The sequence below is a fragment of the Triticum aestivum genome, chromosome 2A (assembly GCF_018294505.1).
Source record: "Triticum aestivum cultivar Chinese Spring chromosome 2A, IWGSC CS RefSeq v2.1, whole genome shotgun sequence".
In the NCBI taxonomy this organism is placed as follows: Eukaryota; Viridiplantae; Streptophyta; class Magnoliopsida; order Poales; family Poaceae; genus Triticum; species Triticum aestivum.
The window spans coordinates 524,741,575-524,748,557 of record NC_057797.1 but is presented as its reverse complement, the minus strand read 5'-3'; positions in this window follow the sequence as shown (position 1 = coordinate 524,748,557).

Below are 6,983 nucleotides of genomic sequence, written 5' to 3'. Positions count from 1 at the left end.
CATCGAAGTTAAGCGTGCAGACCCTACGGGTTCGAGAACTATGTACACATGACTGAGACACCTCTCCGGCCAATAACCAATAGTGGAACCTAGATGCTCATATTGGCTCCTACATATTCTACGAAGATCTTTATCAGTCGAACCGTTATGATAACATACGTTATTCCCTTTGTCCGTCGGTATGTTACTTGCCCGAGATTCGATCATCGGTATCTTCATACCTAGTTCAATCTCATTACCGACAAGTATCTTTACTCATTTCGTAATACATCATCCTGCAACTAACTCATTAGTCACTTTGCTTGCAACGCTTCTTATGATGTGTATTACTGAGAGGGCCCAGGGATACCTCTCCGATACTCAGAGTGACAAATCCTAATATCGATATATGCCAACTCAACAAACACCTTCGGAGATACCTGTAGAGCATCTTTATAATCACCCAGTTGCGTTGTCACGTTTGATAGCACACAAGGCATTCTTCCCGTATCTGGGAGTTGCATAATCTCATAGTCAAAGGAATATGTATTTGACATGAAGAAAGCAATAGGAATAAAACTGAATGATCAACATGCTAAGCTAACGGATGGGTCTTGTCCATCACATCATTCTCCAAATGATGTGATACCATTATCAAATGATAACTCATGTCTATGGTTAGGAAACCTTAACCATCTTTGATCAACGAGCTAGTCTAGTAGAGGCTCACTAGGGACACGGTATTTGTTTATGTATCCACACATGTATTTAAGTTTCCGGTCAATACAATTATAGCATGAATAATAAACCTTTATCATGATTAAGGAAATATAATAATAACCATTTTATTATTGCCTCTAGGGCATATTTCCATCACTAGCTCCCAACCAGCCAGTGCGTCCAACGGTCCTATGGTATGACCTGCCAACGGTAGTCCCAGCAAAAGCGACACATCCTATAGAGTAGGAGCCATCTCTCCCCATCGGAAGTGAAACGTGTGGGTCTCTGGCCTCCAACGATCCACTAAGAAGCTCAATAAGGAGGAGTCGATGGCGAGGCATTTGCAGCCCGGGATAGACTCAACCAGACGTGCGAAAGGTAAAAGGCCGGCCATTTCAACTTCCATGACAGAACATTTCAGTTAGTGTCTCCCATTAGTATGCATGTCAGTGTGCAAATAAATAAAGCACTTACCGCTAAACCCACATTGGGTGTATCATTTAGTTCTTAGGGGTGCGAGTGACCAGAGGCTCAAGCTTGCGGTCATACCAAAGGGCAACACGATGACCCCTATCAATGTCCCCATTCAGCAACCACATTCCCGCCATTCCTGCACATACCAATTACAAACATAGTTGCCACACTTAATGCAAATGTAGAACATAGTGCCACACTTAATACAAAATTCAAACATAGTTGCCACACTTAATACAAATTCATAACATAGTGCCACACTTAATAAAAAATCAGAACATAGTGCCACACTTAACACAAATTCAGAACATAGTGCCACACTTAATACAAATTCAGAACATAGTGCCACACTTAATACAAATTCAGAAGATGGTGCCATACAAATTTGGAACATAGTACAACTAATTAGCTTCTTCCTCTCCCTCTTACTCCTCTACCTCCTCTTCGTCCCCGGTTGCCTCGTCCATGCCTAGTACCACTGGTAGTGATGAAAGTGGGACAATTAGTGTCCCTATGGCCAAATTCATTGCATAGAATGCATTGCCTAGTCGGACCTCCTGCTTCAGATTCACCCATATCATTCCGGATGCGCTGACACTGCCGTCTCCCTCTACTTGTACACATATGCTCTGGGTTTGGAATGTAACGCCTTTCAGCAGGGTTCACGTTGTTGAAGTTACCCATTAATCAAAAACCATCAGCTCACCTGTACAGGTATTGAGGACAGACTCTTTCAGAAAAAAAAATGGAGACACAAACGATATTGCGTCCATTCCAAGCTGCCCGCAAGCAGCAAGTACATGTGAGCAAGGTAGGTGAAGCAATTTCGGTTTGTTGCATGTGCACTCACATGTTGGCCGGGCTTCATTTCCAATTTTCACCTCATGCGTCCTCAACTCATTTGCACATCCGAATTTGTTGTTGACTAAGCGGACCTCAAACCTTCTTTCTTGATTACCGATGGCAACTACAGTGTGTGACATAGCTTTTTGCATCTTGTTGTCCATGTACTTCATGACTCTTTCACAGTAACGTGTATTCGGGTTGTTCAAGATATGCTGCTCTGCTTTTTGATGTCTATCTCTGAAATACTTCATGATGCCATAGAAAATACCCTCAACGATGGTTGTAAGTGGCAATGCCCGGTTTCCTCTGAGGACAAAGTTGTATGTTTTCCGCGAGGTTGGTTGTCATGACACCATACCTTGCTCCATGTGTGTCATGTAGCAAAGACCACCTCTCCAGAGGCTCATGCTCTATCCACTGCTGGAAGGTTTTAATCGACCTCCCGAGCCTTCTCCTAGTACCAGGTGGGTCAAAGCCTGGCAAGTCACATAGACCAACAGGCTCCTCCTCCACGGCCGTTGTTCCTGTTGCCAACTGTGCAGCTACTGCTTCAACATATGTGCCCTCACCGCTGCAACTCTTGCAGCTTTCCTGTCCCTAATGTGTCTCTGCATGCACACATTAAATCTGTCACGTATCAAATTGTACTTCCATAACTGGTTCTGATTGCACAGTTTTTTGAACAGATTCATCAGGTTCTTATTTCTGAACTGCGAGAAGAAATTAGCCCCAGATGGCGCATGCACCAATGGCTCTGCAAGTCCTGCCATGGAGTTTGTTCCTCGGGGCATGGGTTTGTCAGTGTCCTTATCGCACTGAGTATACCTGCACACCTGTCATGAAGGATGCACACATTGGGCTTCTCCTTCACAACTGATATTCTCAACTGCCTGAAGAACCATGTCCAACTTCCAATGTTCTCACTCTCCACAAAAGCAAATGCGAGTGGGACAACTTGATTTTGGCCATCTTAACCTATGGTTGTTAGGATCTAACCCTTGTACTTGCCAGTGAGAAAAGTACCATCTACACATATCACCGGACGACAATGCCTGAAAGCTTTGATGCACACACCAAAAGAGAAGAAGAGACAATGCAACACCCTCATATGTTGGGAACTCTGGCATGAAGAGGTCTTGGATATCAACATAGGTGCCTGGATTCTGCTACTGCAGTGTGTGGAGGAGCTGGACAACAGAGTCATATGCATCAAAATAAGAACCAAATCTCCTCTCAAGCGTCGTATGCTTAGCCCTCCAAGCCTTGCCATAAGAAATTCTGTACTTGAACTTGGCGAAGACTTTTGTTTGGATTGCCTTCACTTCCACAGCTTTGCCCTCCACCATATCATTGTAAAACAACCGAGAAATAAGCGTCGATGAAAGGTTGGCATGATCTTAAGGGATGCAGGGAATAAGACAAGTGTGATTAACTAAGTCACTGATCACCCAACTTGTGCCATACTTAGGGAGATAGCCATGCACCCTGGCAGGACAATCTGTGTTCTTGCATACCATTGTCACGAATTTCTGACTTGACACCTGAGCTATGAAAACCCTCTGCGTGGACATTGCCCAGTTTGTTATTACATCCTTCAGAGCTAGCTTGTTGGGATACATAGCACCCATCACAATATTGTTCTGGTGATATTGTCAGGCAGAATCATGTCCATCTTTCATGATCATTGCAGATGAGAAGTCATGATTCCATGATGCAGGATTCGGGACCTCCTCTACATTTTCTTCTTCATCCGACTTGTCAGAATCATCGGCATGACCCCTATCAACATCATTGTCTTCTTCCATCTGGTCCTGCATGTTCCCATCTACCTCATCAGCGTCCACCTCGCCACTTTAATCACCATCGGCATTTCCTCCTTCTACCTGACTACTCTGCGCTGTTTCGTAACCATCATCATTTCCTCCTTCTACCTGACTGCTCTGTCCTGGTTCGTAACCATCATCTCCAGCATTTGACATAGATCACTGCCGCCCTCCACTGCTCTGCCCAGGATCGTAGCCACCCTCGCCTTCATGTGCAGTGACCTCCTTCACGACAGGAAGCACTAAGACAACAAGATTGCATCCCCTGCGTTCACAACCTTGTAACGACCGCACCCGCTCGGAGTCTCGCTCTATTGGCCTCAAATAAAAGTAAATTATTGAGCTTGACCGTATCCACAATGCATGAACACCGACAGTGTGTGTTTCAGTATCAAGCCCTAAACTTGTTGTAATCCATTCTTTTAACTGGCTGACAGACCATGTTTGAGATGCGTTCATTGGCACCTCTATGTGAGTAAATTCACTCAGATCAACTCCCATCTCTGTTGTTTGGACAGTGCCAGGACCGTAGTAAAATATGAACTTCACTACATGAAACATCTCGACTGACCTAATTTTTTTCAACAACGACAGTCGACAGACAAGTATTAAGCAACAACTTAAAATATCCGAACTACTAAATATTTGACATGTATATATATTACGGAATATTAACGGAGCAACTAAAAATATTCACATACCTACAAATATAGTACGAAAATTTGCCGGAGCAACTACACATATTGACATATTTAAATATTTGACATCTACATATATTACGGATATTACCGGAGCAACTCCAAATACTGACACACCTAAATTTTTGACATCCACATATAGTATGGAATATTGCCGGAGCAACTTCAAATTTTCACACAACTAAATAGTTGACATCTAAATATATTTACCGATACTACCGGAGCAAATAACAATAATCACGCACCTAATTTATTTCACATCAAAACATATTATCGAATACTACAAGAGCAACTGCGAAAAATAAAATGAGTGTTGAAATATACCCTTGAAGTGTGCGAGCGAATGACGAACAGTGGCCTTCAATCACCGGGACCGGAGCCGGAAACTCCACCAAACTGCCGGAGCTTCACCTCTCCACCACACTGCCCCACTTCACCACCACCACCTCCACCACTGCCACAACCTCCAGCAATGTGCTAAAAAAGCTTCAACAAAATGCTCACCACGACCACCACGAGCTAACCCATCAGTAGATCGAGGTCTCCCTTGGCTCCCTAACTACGTAGAACCCATTCACGGTCCTAGATCCGCAAAAGAAGCCGGCTCATTTTGGTGTAGAAATTGAAGGCATTTCTTGCAAGAAAGAGGAGAAAGAAAGAACAGAGCGTGGAGAAAGGAAGGAGAAAGGAGATAGGAGAAGGAGCCAACCGCGGTGGGGCCCGCACCCTGTCGGCCTACAGCTGACCGATCGGTCTAAAGCGGGTCGACAGGGGTGCCTCATGACAGACCGCGCCGACAGCCCTCCTCACGCCCCCTCGCTACGTGGCCTGGCGAATAGGCGGCCGACACATGGCAGATGGACCAGCTGTCGGCCAGGTATTGGCTGACTAGGCCTAATCGACCTGTTGTGGGCTGACTAGGCCCAGTCGGCCAGCAACGGGCCGACGGTGTATTATTTTATAAAATGTTGTATTCAGAGTAATATTTTATGAAAATTAATAAAAATGTATTATTTAAAAAAATTAGCTTCCGACCATGCCTCTCGTGGAAGCAAAACTATGCCTCTCGCGAAAGGAAAAAAAAAGCAAAAAACACATTTTTTTTTGTTTCCAAGAGGCATGACCAAGGTTGGAAAAAGCGGTAGGCGTAAGCGGGGCGGTTGGCCTTTGCCTAGTGCCTAGGCGCGGCCTAGGCGGTAATATAGTTTTTACTCGAAGTGTATTTGTGACTTTTATATGGGTGTTGATATTAATTTAGGGCATATGAATAAGGTAATTACTGGCTACTCCCACTGGAATATAACTTGCTTGGCATATATGTGCAGTATGTGGCATGATTTCTTGCTTGGGTAGGCAATTCTTTGCTTTCCCTGCCTAGACCTCCATTTATGCCCTAGGCGAGGCGTTTGGCCATTTCCTAGCGCCTAGGCGTGCCTAAGCGCCTCCTAGGCACTGCCTTTTTCAACAGAGGGCGTGACCATGACTCTCGCGAAGGCAAAATTGTGCCTCTCGCGGAAGCACGCCTAGACCTCCATTTATGCCCTAGGCGAGGCGTTTGGCCATTGCCTAGCGCCTAGGCGTGCCTAAGCGCCTCCTAGGCACTGCCTTTTCCAACAGAGGGCATGACCATGACTCTCGCGAAGGCAAAATTGTGCCTCTCGCGGAAGCAAAACCGTGATTCTCGCAAAAAAACATGTTTTTTTGCAAAAAAAATTTGATTTTTTATCCAAAAGCTAAGGAAGACCGATGAAAAACCGAAACATCGAAATAATCCGAAAAAACCATTTAAAAAGCCAAAAACACGTGCGAAAAAATCCAGAGGAATCGTCCAGAGCGCAACACGTGAAGAATGGCTGAGAGCGTGTCAAATGACGCTGATCGTTGCGAAGCTTCTGGAGGAGCACTCGTTAACTTTTTTTTTTAGTCTAAACACACGCTTTATTGCTCAAGAATGTTCTGAGGAATACATCTTAGGCCTGAAGGTTGTAGCAACCAAACATGACGGCCAATAGGAAGATTAAACACGTATCTAGCGAGGCTATGTGCCTCTACATTCAAAGTGCGTATCTAAAAGCTCGTTAACTAGTTGCTCTCTGACGTTACTCTCCTGGTGATGGGGCGGAGCTGGGCCTTGGCACATAGGGCCGCGGCCCGGGGCCTCGATATATTTTCTGGACCCTATGTTTACGGGCTTTAGAATCAGCCCGGCGAAGGCAGACAGCATGGCCCAGGCGCACGCACGCACCACGCGTCGCCTCTTCTCTCCTTGTTCTGCATTCCTCTTCGCTTTGTTGCGAAGCAAACTGCTCGCTACCGTGCCGCCGCGCTGCGCGTCTGCGCCCAGGCCGGCCGCCGCCTGCGCTGCCTCGTCGTGCTGCGCGCGCCCCCACCACTCCCGCCCCCGGCTATTGACTGCTCGGCTTCCGGCGCTGATTCAGACGAT